This window comes from Plodia interpunctella, chromosome 24 (genome assembly GCF_027563975.2).
Source record: "Plodia interpunctella isolate USDA-ARS_2022_Savannah chromosome 24, ilPloInte3.2, whole genome shotgun sequence".
In the NCBI taxonomy this organism is placed as follows: Eukaryota; Metazoa; Arthropoda; class Insecta; order Lepidoptera; family Pyralidae; genus Plodia; species Plodia interpunctella.
Window position 1 is genome coordinate 5,448,111 of NC_071317.1, and position 19,170 is coordinate 5,467,280.

Consider the following 19,170-nt stretch of genomic DNA (forward strand, 5'->3'; position numbering starts at 1 on the left):
TCGATTCAGAACAAAAGAGAGTGGGGTTACTACACTACTGCCGCCGCCATTGTGGCCTACCTCTCGCCGAATGCTGGCACTCCTATTATATACCCCCTTGCCTTGGCACTCATGGAGTACTGCGCCATGAGAATGTACAGCTGGGCACCACCGCCAAGGAGATAAAATTACTGTTTTTAATTTGTCTTCTGTATAGTTTGTAGTGAGCATTAAAATTATTCGTTGTTTCTATGTAATATAAGTTTCAGTGCGGGTCTTTTTTAGGATTTGTTCTGACGTAAAAGACTGAACCTGCTTTGTCAAGTTAACACAACATTACACATATTTGAAAAATTTAAGCAAGTAGGTAATATATTTCAAAATGATTTGAAATTATTTTGATAGCCGTTGGGTCATCGGTGTTAGGTATCTATCAGTCTATCGTCAGTCAAGTATTTGAAGTAAATACTTAACAAATTGGTTAAGTATTTACTTCAAATACTGAGGCTAAATAAACTCTAAAGAAGCACAAGTACGTATCACTAGTACTTTAAAGGTATTAGCCTCCCACACATTGAGAAGTTTTAAATGAAGCAGCGTTAGATAGATTTGTGTACAGACAGCAGAACAAATATATATAACTATCTCTTTTTCGTAGATATATTTGACGACTTCGGAGGCGCACTGGTAAAGTGCTTGCCTCTGAACCGAGAGGTTTCGGGTTCGATCCCCGGTCGGGTCATGATGGAAAAAAATGATTTTTTTCTGATTGGCCCGGGTCTTGGATGTAATATCTATATCAACGTGCGCAGTATTGATTTGCAAGTGATTTTTTTTATTACCGCAAGCAATGCAAGGAAAAACCAGCAATGTACATTGAATTCGCCATATTTTCGTCGTACTTTTACCCGCTATTGTATTTCTAGTTGGCTTTTTATGCCGACGTTACAACATCCTTTCGTGCGGGAGATTTGTCGGTTGCTCTTATCAATATTGAGGAAAAAATTTAGAAAAATCGCGAAGGAAAATGCGCCATTGCCAATTTTCAGGCCCAGGGGATTTTCCATTAGGTTTTGCGTGGTTTTGACGACACCACTGCGTTTCGATTAGTCTTTTGTCACGAGGCGAGATGGCGAGAAAGGACTGGTATATTATAAATATTAGATTATCGTGAGGTACACGCAATTATATACCAAGTATATTAAATACCAAAAAGCAAACGAGCATGTAACTTGCCTGAAACAACAAGCAAAGTAGGTACTTATATAATAAAATTTGAGTTAGAGATTAAAATTACTCCATTGCGCTCCGTCGTTTTGACGTCCGTCTACAGATAACACAGAACAACGCAGAAATTGTATGATTCAACGTACGTCAACGCACGTCAGTGTCAAAATCTACAGAAAACAACGGAGCCATGACAACGCAGTGCGCATTGACGCAACGGAGCACTATTGAATGGAGGAGCAATTTTCCTAGGATTTAAAGTATAGGACCACTGTCCTACGAGCACTAAGCGTGATGGGTCATGGCCCATAGCCCTTATCCATCCATAAGGAAGGCCTGTGGCAGTAACCGGACCTTAAAATGGCTGTCGATGTTAATGAAGCTACGTGCCCACCACATGAGTGGAAAAAAGGTCAAGAACAGTAACAAAAATATATATATGTAGTTAACAACAAACACGTTACCAAAATGATACCATTTGTTTGGGTGTTGGTTACAAATAGTGCCATCTCGATATCGTAAATGGACGCGCGAGAGCCGACAGGTGTGCGTTGTAAGGGCGCAGTCATATTGGTAATTGACCATAATTTTTAGTAGGTAAGTATTTACCTTAAAATAATAAATAAAATTTACAATGCTTTTATCACTATTTCACCCTTTGTATTTTTACTGATGATGGTGACGATGTCCAACCAATTTCGGTCATGTCGACATCTTCAACGATTTTGAACTTGCTGGTGTACCCGTATGTGGCATATCAATACATTTTGGGCATTGTATGAGCACTTTGTTATTGTAGTAATTTTACTATTTGTGTAATAAAAAAAAGGCACGAATTCTCTATAGGTATGCTAGAGTGTTTTTTCGAATTCAATCTCTCATCCTCGCGTGTTTCCCGGGCACATTCGGAGCTGTGACACCCCGAAGCCCAGGATTTGCGAAAAAAAATATATTTAGAAGATGACATATGCTTTTACAATGGGCTGCCTGCCTGTCGTCAACCCTCTTTGGGGATGATATTGTGGCCTATCAGCTGTTAATGTGTGTCCCTTAGTCGCCTCGTATGATATCCCTGGGAGGATTTGGAGTGGTCCTATTCTAGGGCGGGAGCACGCGCTATGTTTTTTTTCGAATTCTAAGTCTCGAAATCTGCAGCAGATAAACTTGTTTCGGAGTTTCCGATGTAGGCTGCATCGTTGCATGCGCCGTAATCTTGGGATAAAATTTATCCTATGTGCTGTTCCAGTTTATATTCTACCTGTGTACTAAATTTCATCAAAATCCGTCAAATAGAATTGACGATATCGTGTAGGTAAAAATTTAAAAAAATTAAATTGTATGCGTTCGATTCGATTGTTATAGGATTTCCGGCGCTGGTTTTCACGAGTGCCAAAATTATATGAGAAAATGTTGCGTTTTCCCCGGTTCTTTCTCAGCCACGTAGCATCGGAGCTCGTGAGTATTTTACAAAAAAAAATAATATCGCTAGGTACTCCAGCGTTGTCAGTGTGAACTGACCCTAATGCTAATTGTCGCAACTCCAACGTTGTCTTTCACTACTTCCGTCGAAGGCTCAGATTTTACGAGACTGGCTGGGAAATTCTCCATTAAGGGCACAGACGGTAATGAAAAATATCTAAAGTTGCTTTTTTTTTACATTTGTAACTACTTATATGCATTTAAATTCTAGGTTATCTTTCAATTAGTTGACTTCTTTATCATTAAAACGAAATGAAAACCATTTTATGTGCTTATTTCAATATCTCACAAAACAGAATTTTTGTAGATATTTTCTACATCTCTCTCAGCGTTTTCTCAGTTTCTTCCTCAGCCGTTGAGCGTCGGAGCTCAGTGTCCTATTTCTTACTATCTCATCTCCACTTCACACGCTAATTGTCAGACAATTTTACCTTCTCTACTTCGCACAGTCTTCGGCGCTGGTCAAAAGCCTTCCAAAATTATCTCCACTTTTATTCCACTATTTTCTAAGTATCTTCTATTTTTCTTCGAATTAGTATTCAATTTATCATTATCTTTTACGTGTCCTGTATTCATTTGATGGAATCCAATTGGTAAAATTTTATTTCCCTTCCCTATCGATTTACGAAGAGAAAAATGTCTCCCTAGAAACAGAATCATCAAACGATTCCTCTCAATAAACAAATGTATGAAAGCCGCGGGAGGTCTCCACATAAGAGCACTCTCCGAGCTGGTTCGTTACTCCCTGATTGCATTGTTTTGTTTCACTCAGTGTCGGTTTAGACGCTGAAAGCGCGTTGGGCAAAATTCTACAGCGACGCCCATCCTAATCTCTATTCGGGACGGCTGCGAAAATGGCAATTTGATTCGAGAAAATACAAATGGAAAGGTGTTTAAATAGTCACTTAGTTATAGTGAAATAGTCACTTTATTTCATAAATTTTATTAGTTACTAGCTTTTTCCAGAACTATCCAATTTAACTTGTTAAAAAGAAGCAAATCTAACATAGCTAGAAGCAAATATAACATTCGGTATTCGCAAACTAGAGGCCCAGGGTGGTCGCCCAACGACGACGCTTCAGTAATACGCCGCTTTTAGTTTTGCTTGCGAAGTTGTAGCCGACATTGTATTTGGAAGTGCGTACGAGGAAAAGGGATGGATACTTAAATAATTTTTAGATCAGCAATTCACAAGTACAAGTAAAAGTATTAATTATGTAAGTATTGATACAAAAATCATTAACTTTTTGTTAAATCATTAAATAGGTGTTATTCCAGATTATATACTACCCGTGTCGGTACCCAATTTCATAACAATCCGTCTAGCAGATTTCGCGTGAAAGAGTAACAAACATACACACTACATAGATCCACAGATTTATCATACACATCCTCACAAACTAGTAGGATTTTTTACAGCCAGTTAGTCAGTTAACATTAGTTGTTAGGTAGGTATCTATTGAAATAATTTGTCTATTAAGAAGTGCTGAAGAAATCTAACACTTCTTCAAGAAAACTGTTGCCAAGCGCCGTCGAAAGAAGAAACCTAAGCGTGAGATTTCGAATTCCCGTACGCCTTGTAATTAAGTTTGTAATTTCAAGCTGATTATGACATACTCGTAATAGGGTGCTATAAGGGAGCCGTTCTACCGAATATTAATAATACAGAAGTATCATTCTTAAATAAGTCATACGAAATCTTCCTCTCTCATCTATCGTAAAGCGAGAGCTCAGACCATTGATATCTCCTTCACAATATCAAGCCAGCACTTTTTGGGTTTACCCCTTCTGCCCGGGAGATGACGATGGGACATTTGTTTATCACTAGATTTAAACGCCCGCGTTAATTATCACGGGAACCGTTATTTTTCCAGGATGAAAGATAGGTTACCTTTCATCCCGGTCCTTTTCCATTCTTCAAACTACACGTATGCAAAATATCAAGAAGATTGGTTGAGTAGATAGAGCGTGAGGAGGTAACAAACAAATAAACAAACAAACTTACTTTCGCATTTATAATATTAGTTGGGATACAACTAACTATAGACAGCGACTTCGCTAGCTACAAAAAGTAGTCTGTATCAGCCCTCTACTTCAACTATCTCTCTCTTTCATCTTCGCATGTTCCCGTTCATTCGGGGCTGTGATGCCGTAAAGCCCTAAGGTCTTAACCCATTTGGTACGGGGCGTTAAACGATGTTACCTCTCAATACGGGGCGTTTTTATACATATCCAAAATTTAGTTCCACTTTAAAGGATGATATCTCAAAAACCTTAATGCCAAATGAATCAAAACTTTTTATACACATTAAGAAATTAACGTAAATTATAATAAATAATAATTATAACGAAATGTATGTAAAATACATCAGAAATTTTTTTTTTTACCCAAATCTGAGCACCGCTTCAATTCGATTGTAGGAACCAAGAAAGTCGGCGGTCGTTACGATCCCAACTAATATTTCAAATGCAAAAAAGTTTGTGTACTATAAGCGTGGAAGTAATGACTATATAATATATATATATATATATATATATATATATATATATATATATATATATATATATATATATATATATATATATGGATTATGTTTGATATAGAACGCACCCACCAGCATGCAGCAGCAGGAGCAGGCAGCATGACTATCTTACCCACATGGGGTAAGATAGTCATGCTGCCTGCATAAACTTCGATAGAACCCTCTGTGATAAAATTAAATCGTAAAGTGTAACGTGATTTCAGCCTGAAGCGTTCAGAAATTGTTTCGTTATGAACATAATTTTGCCATTTAGAAATTACGATTCGAAATTATAATGAAGATAATGAATTTAGGTTTAATGCCTTTTAATAAGGTGACTAATTTTTAATGCATGTGTACAAAAGAAATACCCCATCCATTTTTTTTTTTTATTTTTATATTAATTTTTTTTTATTAATTTAATTTAATTAGCAGAAAGCCTTACGAAACATACAAACACGTGTAGCACGTTACTAAAGTCCATATGCTGTCTCTTTTCGTATAAAAAAGAGAAAACTGTGGACAAAATGACGTGCTGTTTTATGTTTTATGGTTTGTGGTAACTGTTTTATGGTAGCTCCCGTGTACCTGTCAATTGATCCACATTTTCTTCATCCAAATCCGCAACTACTTCTAAATTTCTTGCCACATTATAATTCTGTGTTTTTTTTTATTCGTGTACATAGATTTGTGAATTAACCAAATACCTACCTAAATTAGTGTTCACCAAAAATTTTGTTCAATTTGGAAAAGAAAAAGTTAGTTTATTTCCAAACAATATACATTGTGTCGAAACGTGTACGTGATATATATTCTAGACATGCCCTAACAGAATTATTAATACATTTAAATCAAGCTATAATTAGGTATATTACTAGACAAAGGCACGCATGTCAAATTTAAGGATGTCAAATTATAATTATCACACAAATAAATATAATTGAAATGTATATACCTATATGTCTGTTTAAATCGGCTGGTGCAGATGGACGTAGTGGAAATTCACGCAGACCAGAAGTTGTTGTTTGTTTTTTTAAAAAATGGAGGGAGATCTTTGTCCAGCAGTGGGACGTGAATGCACGTACAATAATGAAAAATAACGCTTTTTTTTATTGAATTGCCGTGAAACTTTGCCTCATTTTCTAGGGTTTCGTGGACTAATAAAAGTTAAAAAAACTGGCCTTGTTAAGTAATCAATGAAGCCGTTTACGAAAGAAGAAATAAAGTTACTTAGTTCAGTCAAACACGGTGTGCCAAATACGTCGACGAAAATATTCAATACTAGCGGCCCCCCGCAGCTTCGCTCGGGTAAAATCATAATTGAAAAAGTCTATGTTACTTCTTCAGGTATCGTCTATTTTTGAGCCAAACTTTTCGCAAAATTTGTTTTTTTAGTTAATTAAATTACAAACATTAAAACAATTCTTTTATCTTTATTATAATATTAGTATGGATGTATGGATAGTATAGATATGGATTAATCACAATGACATTAAAAGCTTATGCGTGTTTACCGTTTAAGGGCGATATATATTTTCTTTTCAGATCATTTGTTACGATGACAGCCTATTACAGCGTGTCCTTGATCGATAAGTCTGGTTCAAAACAGCTGGGATATTGAAAACATTAACTTTTGTTTTTGAAAATATCACTTTTTGTATCATTTGAATGTTTAGTCGTTTATTTCCTCAGCCGTTGGGCGTCGGATTTTCGGAAGTCAGGGGCTACTTTCTTACTTCGTTTGTACTTGGGTTTGTCCATTCTTCAGGGCTTTTGAAAATATGAATATCTTATTGATATGAATAGAGTGATTATTATAGACGACGCGAGTGATATTAATCAGGACCGTGGCAAGTGAAAATCACTAGATTAGTGATTCCTTAATTTTAGGTTGTCATTTTTGAGTACGCCGTTTATATTTTTTGTAATGAGGTCAATCAAATATCTCTGCAAGACGTAAAATGTATATACGTTGACGTGAAACATACATATATATAAATCAATCAATATATTTATTTACATTTAATGTAAATAAATATATTGATTGATTTATAATAACAAAACTACTATGACGTCACAGACAGACATACTCATCTTTGCGCAGTCCGTTGATAAATAGACAAAGGAAAGCATCAGCTATTTTACTTGCCGTCTCATGAATTTCATCAGAAATTGTCCTTATTAACAAACAAACAGCCTCACAATTTGTTTGTGATATCATACAATTTTTATTTAATTACTTACATATAAGAGGAGTTTCTGCTATCAATGAGATAAATAAGTAAATTATTTGACTGTTTATGTCGCAAATTTTGCGATTTCACAAGGGAATCGATACCTACAATGGTATATCCGTTGACGTACAATCATGAAATTTAGCAAGAAGCAATGAATATCGTAAACATAGGCATAAGTAAATAGCAAAAAAAGTTAATTTGAGCCTAACACATTCAGTCCACTCGCATGTTTAAAAAAGCAAATTTAAGAGAAAAATATTATCAGGTAATAAAACTAAGTATCCGCGCGCCATCTATTATCAGGTAGTAAAACTAATTATCCGTATTTTTCTTATTGGAATTAAAAGAAATGGTAATAACATAGGGTATCTAATATTAATTATCCGTATTTTTCGTAATTAAATTCTAAGTAAGTACTTCTTTCAAATTTCAATAAAAAAAAATAATAATTACAAATTTATTTTGAAAATTCCAACCTAAAGGCGAGGTCAATCTGAAATTATACGTGTCTTACTTCAAAAATAACGAAGTTTCATACAAACTTACACTATTTCTCCCCTTTCGGGATAGAATTTCGGGACAAAAAGTAGCCTATATTCCAGGCCACAATCTATCTGAAATTTTTGAATATATTTTCAGGGCTACGACTTCAGCAGTGATGCTTTCACCATTTGTGTATTTAATCAGAAATGCTCCCAGTTACATTCCCAGCTGTGACGTCTCATGGCCCGCAGTCCGCTGAAGGTTCGGCTGTGGTTTTATAAACAACCAATGCTCTTTTCTCGTTCTTGCACAATACAATCATAATATTTTTTTCGAAAGCCGTTTATAGTATTCTTTGCGCATTTTCTTTATGGGAATGGAACCCAAGATCTCCAGACTTGAAACTGGAGCAGAGGCATCACAACACCACAAAGGACGAATTTAATGAATACACATTGAGCCTACAAATATCTCACGCACTATAAACTCCATACTAAGACCTTCACACACGGGTCGGCGGCCCCCAACGGCGGATTTATGATAATCAAACGTCATTTATGTCACTCGCGTCTTCACCCCAATCAAATTTTCGTTTATTCTCAATACGTCTAAAAACAATTTATTCCAGAGTGATGTTCGTTCGAATAGGTCCCAGTAGGGACCTCTCCTCGAATAGAATGGATAGTATAATACATATTACGTATCGTAAAAGTAGCGTAATCTATATGGCAATGGGTTACGGCTATATATTTCTTTTATCTAAGGTTACGGCAATGGCACTAACCATAATTAGGTTATGTTTTTTCGAGGATATTTAATATTTTCCCGCGGTAAAATTTGTCATTGTTCTGTTTAGCTTTCCAAGTCATATATACATATATCTACCTAATTATAAAACAAAGTCTTCTGCCGCGTCTGTCTGTTCGCGATAAATTCAAAAACTACTGCACGGACGAAACCCGAACGAAACCGGGCCGATAGTAAGATATAATGTCTGAACATAATAGAATTCTGTAATTGAAGCTACTTACACAAAAAATATATCAATTCTCTCTCTTTTACCTACTCGCGTAAGCATTTGGGGCTGTCAAGCCGAAAAGTCAGGCATTAACGTAAAAATAAACCTAATATTTTGAAGACTCCTGTGATTTCACAACTAGCAGTCTGCCTGACATCGACCTCTTTAGGAATACTATTGTTGCCAGTTGGCAAAGCTATTGTGCTTAGCTAACTTAGCTTTAGCTTAGCTAATGTGCTTATTAGTCGCTTCGTACTATATCCACGTTATCCCGTGAATAGAATAGAAATTCTAGAATCCTAGGTCAACACTACAGACTGTAGTGTTTTGGTAGTGTTGGTCCAGACAGATTTAACATGATCAATGGATGTATTATGGATTTTTAAACGGCAAATAAATATTTATTGCATTTTTTAAATATGTGATTGTTTTTTTATGCCGATTTTATGGACGATGTCCGTTTTGTGAATGTGTCTTATTAAGATATATGTATTTTGAGATAGTCTCTTATTCATCAGTATCACTAGGTATATAGTATAAAACAAAGTATTTTTCCGCTGTCTGTTCCTGTGTATGTATGTATGCTTAGATCTTTAAAACCACGCAACGGATTTTGATGCGGCTTTTTTAATAAATAGAATATGTAAGTTTATATGTATACTCGCTGCGCCCGGGGCTTCGGTCCCGTGGGAATTTCGGGGTAAAAGTACCCTATGTGTTATTCCAGGTTATATTCTACCTGTGTACCAAATTTCATAACAATCCGTCCAGTAGATTTTGCGTGAAAGAGTAACAAACATATTCACATAAAAAAATTTAAGGTTATTTTTTACGCTGACTATGGGCTTCGCGACGTCACAGCCCCCAACGAAACCGGGGATGTGAGAGAGTCGCTAGGAGTGTGAGTGTACTTAAAATATTCTGATGCGATCGAGTATATACCAAAAACCACCAGGTTAGAGTTCTTTACTATTTTCAATATCAACATAGCTTTTAATTTTATCATTCCGTATGGGACATGATGATGTATGTTAGCGACATTTGTCACCATAATGAGGGAATGCGCTGTTAGTATGTCAGTGCGTCCATTTTGTGTTGGGTAATGATGCTCGGTAATGAACTAACAGTTGTAACAAAAGGTGTAACTAATTTGTTTGTGTGGAGGTCGATTTGATACTGATTTCTCTATTTACTTATATTAAACACGGTATTTGGAATCAGAATTTATCTCATTCCGAGTCCATAAATATCGTGTTTACATACAAGCGTATTGTATTTAATATAAATACCGTGTTTACATACAAGCGTATTGTATGTAATATAAATACCGTGTTTACATACAAGCGTATTGTATGTAATATAAATACCGTGTTTACATACAAGCGTATTGTATGTAATATAAATACCGTGTTTACATACAAGCGTATTGTATGTAATATAAATACCGTGTTTACATACAAGCGTATTGTATGTAATATAAATACCGTGTTTACATACAAGCGTATTGTATGTAATACAAATACCGTGTTTACATACAAGCGTATTGTATGTAAACACGGTATTTATGAACTATAATATTATGACTTGAGGGTTTGAGTTTAAACCGCGTGGTTTAAACTCAAACCCTGTATGAATAAGAGAAAAAGGGCATTCGAAAAAACGATTTCAAAAAAACTCGTTCGTTTTCAAAAAAACGAATTTCTCTCCCTTCTCCGCTACGTACGTACATTATCTGTGGCCATCGAGATCCCCGCATCCATCATCCGTAGACGTAGAAAGGCCGTATCAAAAGGAAATGGCACACGATTAGGTTTTGAGTTACATATAGTTAAGAGCAATGATCAGAAATTGAGTGGACTTATTCGATTTTCCATCTCACAATTGAGCGTTTCCAGGCTGCATTTTACGTAGATATGGCGCCCCATTTGCACAACATCATTGTTCCATCACCGAACATTGTTGCCCCAACTGAGATTTTACGTTCACCTGACGTCAATATTTTTTAGATATTGTTGTGGTCTATCAGCTGTCAAAGTTATTTATCCCGTCATTTACGGAAGGATGTTTATTGTGTAGTGGTTCTATTCAAGTGGGAATAAATAAATAAATAAATATACAAATCACACAGATTGAGCAAGCCCCAAAGTAAGTTCGAGACTTGTTTTATGGGATACTAACTCAACGATACTATATTTTACAACAAATACATATACTTATACATAAACATTCAAGACCGGGACAATTAGAAAAAGATCATTTTCCGTAATAACCCGACCGGGGATCGAACCCGGAACCTCACGGTTCAGTGGCAAGAACCTTACCACTGCTCCACCGAGGTCGTCAAATGGAATCACATGCCTCATGGACATAGTTGTTAACGATATTTCAGAACACTATATTACCGTATTGTACAATGATCAGTGATAACCCTAACTCTGTTGCTTAAAAAAAATGGCAGAACTGTTCCTTGAAGGAAATTATTTTAGCAGGTTTTGACCGAGCGAGGTCTGCAAGTCAACTAGGGGCAAAAATAATTTTTTTGTATGCATGTACGAGTGTGTATGTTTGTAACGTGATAACTTTCGGTGGTCTGATTCTGATGAAATTTAAAAAGTATGTAGGATCTGTAAATAGTATTTTTAAGTTCGTGTGGCAACAAAATCGGTTTAGTCGTTTTAGAAATATTCCCAATTTTGTAAAGTTTTTTTGTGTTCGCGAGGTAAAAGTTCGCGGCGAACAACTAGTTAAAATAATTTTATTTTCACCCTCATAATTATCCAAAAATAAAGTCATTTCCCTTGAAGTTAATGAATCTTAAAGTTAGTTAATAGTTTTGATATTAAATCGCCCATCGAATTAATAAATCTCGCGGAGCACCAAACAGAGACATGAAACGAGTCCGGTTTCAGGAAACGGATAGGGAAAAAATATTCCCCTTGGTTCTACTACTTTGCATCTCGATGCTCTCCAACGATATCAGAATTAGATCCCGGACAAGTTTTGTGCCACGTCGACAGCTTTGTCTATGGACAACATTTACCCTGTGACTCGCGATTGTTCTTTTGTAACAAAATATTATTTAGGGTTATATGTGATGTTCCACGGGTAAAAGGTAATTTATTGTCGATTTTTAGTTACGCATATAAGCGTATTTCAGTAATCCGCTACAGAAACTAAATAAACAAACAAAGACGCAAAAGAGTAAACATTTCCAGTAGAATATCACCAACTTTAATTAATTTCTAATTTTTTACATACTCTCTCCCTAATCTTCTCGTACATGCTGGTTGCATTCTGGGTTGCGATGCAGCGAAGCCCGTTTTTTCAGCATAAAATAAACCTGATATAAACCTTTATTTATTAGATTCGGCTGGGATTTCACAACCGCCGCCGTTGGACGTTAACTTTACTTAGGAATGTTATTGTTTGCCCATCAAGCCTGTTAAGGCGGTGTTTCTTAGTCGACTCGCTTGACAGCCACGACAGTCGCATATACACTGTTGCTATTTGAGTGTGGTACCACACGCTACTGCTGCACTCATTGTCTCCACGCAACCGAATCCATGCTAGTAGGCACAGTGGGAACGCACCAAATAATGAGATCTTTCGTAATTTGTTGGATGCGCCGTAAATATGTCGGCGCCGGCGACCGGAGTGATGTATCGTCCGGTTTTTTGCCGTATCAGATGCTTTAAGGCCTGCCTCACATTGAGTGTGTGTTGTTCTATAAAATGTAGTTCACTGATTGTTGTTTACGTAATACGTTTAGTCACCACTATTTCTTCATGGACTCATAATAACTGCGGTTCGCAGTTGAAGCACTAGCTTTTCTTGTGGGTAAAGATAGATAAGATGGACCCACTAACGTGATCAACTAAGTAGGGTTTAGTTAGGCTTAGTGCTAGACCAACCAAGTACTTTAATACGGATTAAAGTTTTAATCCAATCTGTGTTTCGTCGAAACTTAAAATCATACACGACTAACTCTAGCGGCAAAAAATATCACTCACTCTCCACCCTTCCAACTGTCTCTACTACACAAAAAAAATCAAATCAATTCATTGCTTCGTTTTGACGTGAAATAATATCAAACAAACACAAATTTATAATGGAAGTATCTATAATAAATAATATTATTGAACGTTTAGGATGATAGCTTTGAGGTATACTATGATTTTTATGTTTCTTTTTAGTGATATTGTTATAAGATTTCTTTTCTTTTCTTCCTTTTATAAATACTGTACCGTTGTATTTAAATAACAATAAAATAATTAAAAAAAAATGATAACGTCATTCTCTGTATCAAAGTTTATGTATATTTGATGTCTAATAAGAAAAAATAAAGGATATATGGGCCAGTACATATTTCAATCTCCTGTACTTATTACTTATATGTGATATTAACCGATCTGTTACATTCTCTTTCTAGAATATTACATTACGTCTTGAAGAGGAATCATTTTAATTTAGTCTTGTAAAATTAATTATAGTATTCGATTGTTCAATTTGGCGTAATATCCATTTTTTGTAACGCAATTTAAAGTGATGAGAATTCCGTCATTTTGCGTGCCAATGTGTGAACAGCCTTATTCACAGTAACGCGATAGTTTAACCTGAATAAGTTCCAAACTTATTCAAACAGTTCATATTCCATTCTAACGCCCTTATTTATACGTATATAAGGTTCATTATCGAACATCCAAAGTACAGGTTACGCGTAAGGGTCATTCCATATATCACCGTCATTTCCAGAGTTTGAAATACGTCAGTCTATATTAAGTCGATAATTGCTTTTTTCACATATCCTTTCTTTATGGTCTATAAATTACTTGAAATACGATGGTTTTGATGATAGGCGTGTGGTTCCCCCCTAGAATAGGACCACTCCATGTCCTCCCGTGGATATCTTATGGACTTAGGGGCCTAAGCCTTGGCAGCTAAATAGACAACAATCGCATTCCCGAAAAGGATTGACGTCAGGCAGACGGCCGTCATAAATCAAATGAGAACATGCGAAAATGATAGAGAGTGGTTTTGACGATAATGTGGAAAAAAATGGCGCGGTCTTTGTAATTTTTTTTTTAAGTTGGCATTTCAGCTATTATATACACATACAAGTTCAAAATATAAAATTATAATATCCTTCGATATAGAAGAATATTATTTTAATATTTGTTTGGTGTTAAGGGGGGTGTGGTAACATTTTGTCTTAAAATATTATATTGTCATTTAAATATATTTTTAATAATTTTAAACAGGTATAAATATGTTGATGTTTTGAGATAAAAAAAATAAATGAATTCCCGCTCGGGTCCTGAAATTTTCATTTCGTATTTAAACAACCTGAATACAATATGATATAGCGATATATAGCGATTTCACAGAAATTTCAAAAATAATCAGATGAGACCTTATCAGATTATTCCCGATAGTGTGTATCCGCAATTACACTATGATGTCGAATGTCACACGGTGACACAACTCATTTAGACCAATTAATTCCCGATTTAGTTAAACAAGTTATAATAATACCATAACTGGAGATTTATCGTTGGAATTACCGATGATGAGAAAATTGCGTAAGAAAATTGCATGGTTCTCAATGCGTTTCGACTGTACTGCGGCCGCGTAAATGCTGTAAATTGTATTTCAAAATTTTAACGAAGACAAGAATTCGTTTTATTATATTACTTTAATATAATCTGTAGTGTGATAATGTCAATTTTATGAATGATTGATTTTGGAAACGATTCCTTCCTCAACAAAATTGACGGATCGTAATGTCAGCGCGGCCGCAGCGGTCGAAACGCTCTGAGAACCACTCAAATATAGCTTATTAATTCTAATATATATAATTCGCTAGTAATCTATATGTAAGCATGTAATATTGGAAAATATCAGTGTATAAAAATAGAATCAATTTATATCCTTCCACGGAAGATCAAAGTAAACAAACGATATTGAATGTAAACAGTGTTTCAATTTAGGGATGAAATGTTACGTATAGTACAATTACGTAGGATGATAGGATTATACATGCATATACACAAGCGTTACATTTGAGGAGGAGGAAGAAGAAAAAAATTACCTAGGCTTGAAATTCTTGGTCAGACCAGAGATGACCTGATTTTTTTAGGCAAATCAAGATTTTGATAAATCATGTTCATTTCATGATAACATAACTAAAATTAAGTTAAATTATTTTTAAAAAAATTGGTGCTTGTTCGATGACAATAAATATGAGCACGTTTTATTTTAATTTAAATGTTGGGAAATGAACTTACAATAATCTTAAATTTGTGTTCATCTTCAATAACTGAGGCTTTAATGAATCAAAAGATAATTTTAGAAGGTACGATCTGTAACAATTAAGAAACTAGGTTATTATTGCCCCCGGCTTCGCCCGCGTGCATTTCTCGCTTACGCATTGTCCATCTCCGTACTAACCAAATGTGTGTGAAATGGATTGAATATGTTGATAAAGCGTGAAGACGTAACAAAAAATATACTTTGGCATTTATAATATTAGCCACCATATTAGACAGACTATACTATTTAAATATCACTTGGTTACTATAGTATGTAAATTGACCAATAGCTACGTCTAAATTAAGGATCTTCGAGACCTGTGCAATCACATAGCATAATATCTATATCAAATAAAAACATTCTCATTTCCACATATAAATCACGGAGCATCGCAAGGTTAAGTAAATAAGGGCCTAAATATATAAAATATGGGATTTCTTCATATTTGCCGCGACCCTTTTGATACGTGTTTGGATAGTTGGCCCTTGTTTGTCCAACCCTGGCCCAGTTGCTACTTGGGATATCCGAAAGAAGTTCATTGGGTTAATATTATTCCCTTATACCCTTGAAACTTGCGTCGTATTAGCTTTTACCCGCAACTTCGCCCGCGTAAGTTTCTTTGCGAAAGTGGAACACAAACTTTCACCTCTCACCATAGTCATTTTGGGGTTGAATTTGGAAAAAAAAGTATCCTGATATTTGAACTCCCGTTCAAACAATGCCTCCCTTTAACCATGTGCATACTGAGTTTCACCAAAATCGGTCCAGCGGTTTAGCCGTGAAACCAGCAGACAGACAGATAGACTTTCGCATTTATATTTTTTTATTTTTATTATATTTCGCAATTATATTATATAAAATAGCTTAGACCGTGCGAAGCCGTGCCGGGTCGCTAGTATTTAAAATAATAAGTTATATATATATATGGTGGATAGTTTCTGGAAGGTGTTCCTAAAATTAGGTCCTATTCAGAAATTGCTATTATTTGTTTTTGTACGAACTAACTTACGATTTAACATTTATTTTTATTACAACGAAATTGATATAAAAGGAACGCAGTCGTAGGCGAAAATAACAGATCAATGATTTTATATTGACGTGATACGACGCAAAAAGTAGCTACCTATTGCTCCTAGCTTCCAAATTCACTTACGAAAGATAGTGGTAATGCACAATTTCGTAGCTACGCATATAGGTAAGGAGATAAGGTCAGAGAATTGTAAAAAATATGTATAATCTAGAGAAATGCATATATTTCGGATCACTATGATAATTCATAGACTATAAAATGCAGCTGGATTTAAAGTTGGCTGGAGAGTCCATTTTCAAAAAGTATGAAATTAAAAAGAAACCCTCAAATCTTCATATAATAAAACACTACGCGTTTGGCCGATTCCAAAAATGTGTGATTTTATTTTTGTCATATCTTTGAAAGCATTGACATTATCGCTGTATTTTTTCACTTGTTTTTCTATTAATATAAGGGCCTTCGAATTGTAATAAAAACAAAAACTTGTCCAATTAGCCCCTATTGTCACATTTTTTGATATATTACCTATATGATCACACGTCGTAACGGATTTCTCGTTACATTTCTTAGATATCTATCTATAACGAGCACATTTATATTTACTAGAAAATACATAATAATTTGGCCGAGTTTCAGGGAATATAATATGGAAATCGCAAAATAACACTTCCCCGAGACGATTTGTAAGACCGCCGTCACTTGTTATGACATGTGCGTCGCGCGGTCGCGTTTTGCCGCCTTTTCTGACATATGTCATTTTGACACGACAGCGCGGGTAAGGGTTAAAAACATTTTAAACAATATTTTACCGTTTTTTTTTACTAGCGATTACCGTAAATACGATAATAACACGTAACAGAAAGTAGTTTGAGAAGCAAGCGTATTTTTAACATTCAAACAAATGAATTAAAAAAAATGAGCGTATCGCATTTTTGAACGGTAGTAAAAAGTTCAAATGCATGATTTTTGAGATTTTTTTGACAACAAAAAATGCTACAAAATAAAAAAAGTGCGTATAGTTTTGACTGATCTGCCACATCAGCTGAAAAGGTCGTAAACTTTCGTCCTTATTAAGTGGTCGATTTCTATGCTCTGAGGTAAAAAGGGTTAGGTTACATCGGTTTGTCTGCATTACCACATAAAATGATGATGGAGCAATTTTTCTTTGATTGAATCCCGTGCATCGAATTTTGGTTACATATTAGACTAGCTTTTCCCCGGAGTTTGCCTGCGTTTTTTACGTCCGCTCATACTTAAATTACTGATATCTCGGTCTCTGGGGGTTGTAATAAAAACGAATAAAAAATAATATATGTAACCTATGATTGAACTCAGTTCTTCAACTATATAAATACGCATACCAAATTTTATCAAAATCAGTTTCGCTGTGAAAGCGTATCAGACAGACATACTCTCGCATTTATAATATAATTATTCATTATATAATTATAATAATCATGATTTATTTTTATCACAGGTCATCCCTGAACAACTTCGCAATGTGTTCGGAACATGATTCACGATGTCGCTCGTGCGGCTCGGCCATCTTCAAAGACAATTTCCACGAAATTGGACGAAATCGTAGTACAAGCAGAGATTAAAACTAAAAAGCAGATAGGCCGTGTATTATGAATTAATTTATATTTATATACATCAAAATAAATTATTTATGAAATTAGATTTTCGCAAATACTAGTTACTTCCCAGCCGGGGGCCATGCTGTGTATACTTTTACCTTATCCTTATATATTATAAAACAAAGTTCTATGCCTGTCGTCTTCGCCTGTTCGTCTGTACGCGATAAACTCAAAAACTACTGCACGGGCATTTCTTGCGGTTTTCACCAACGGTTAGTGTGATTCCCGAGGAAGGTTTAGATAACAATTTATTATTTTTCTATCATTTTGTCTCATGCCATTTAACCACTACTTAGAATAATGCCAGTGAGCAATTTTTTTTTTCAAAATTTTCATGAAAATGCAAAAAGCATACTTATATTATAGTCACTCAAATATTTTTACAAATTATTGTGTCCAATTTTTTTATCATATTGTAAAAACTAGTAATTTTTATTTAACGAAGCAATCACAACACAATTTTTCACATTAAGGTTATCTTTAACGCAGGCGTCACAGCCTGAAAACATCCGTGAACACGCGAAAATGAGAGATTAAAAAAAAATAAGGAAAATATTATGAACAAATCTATCTTTATCCTTTCATCTCTGTCGAGTGTTAACTGCTAGATAATAATAGACGGTTTTACAATTAATTATATTAGGCCATGCGTGTTGGCGGAACGTCTGATTGTGTGATTATGATTAATTAATCGTTGACTTCTGCTTTTAAGCAGGTCAGTGAACCTCGGAAATAGACATTTTTTTCGTAGGTACTCGAGGGAAGAAATATGATTTATTGTTTTTTAAAAGCACGTGTCTTTTTTCCTGTCTGATAATTATTTTCGTAAATAGAGATTGTATAATAGAAAATCTAGAATGAACTTGGATATAAAATGCAATACTACTTATATCATACGAAATTAGAATTAGAAAGATTACGAAATTAGAATGAAATTTAAGTGATTTAAGCATTCATTCCCGACTGCGGTCAACTCGTCTCCGTTTATTTGCCGTTCATTTTTGTGTGTTCTTACTATTTCTCGTGGTTACTATTGTTTACGCTTGTAAGCTGATAGAATAGTTTTTTTTAATGTGGTCCACTTTAAAACACAAAGCAATCTACAATTACTTACAATAGACTACGATGTTGTTTTCCATGTTGGTCCGGGATCGAAATAAATATAGAATGTGCCAGCAGCTTCACCCGCGCAGATTGTAAAAGTCAATCAAAGGAGAGGACCATAAACTTCGTTTTTTTTTGTTTTGTT

General features: G+C 35.0%; 1 long non-coding RNA gene across 1 annotated transcript; it reads left to right on the plus strand.

Annotated features, from left to right (window-relative positions):
* The first annotated feature begins 11,008 nt into the window (after positions 1–11,008).
* On the plus strand, positions 11,009–17,907 carry LOC128680510 (uncharacterized). Its single transcript, XR_008405871.2, has 3 exons — positions 11,009–11,090; positions 16,921–17,059; positions 17,762–17,907. It is a non-coding gene; the product is annotated as an uncharacterized LOC128680510 (long non-coding RNA).
* The last annotated feature ends 1,263 nt before the right edge of the window (positions 17,908–19,170 follow it).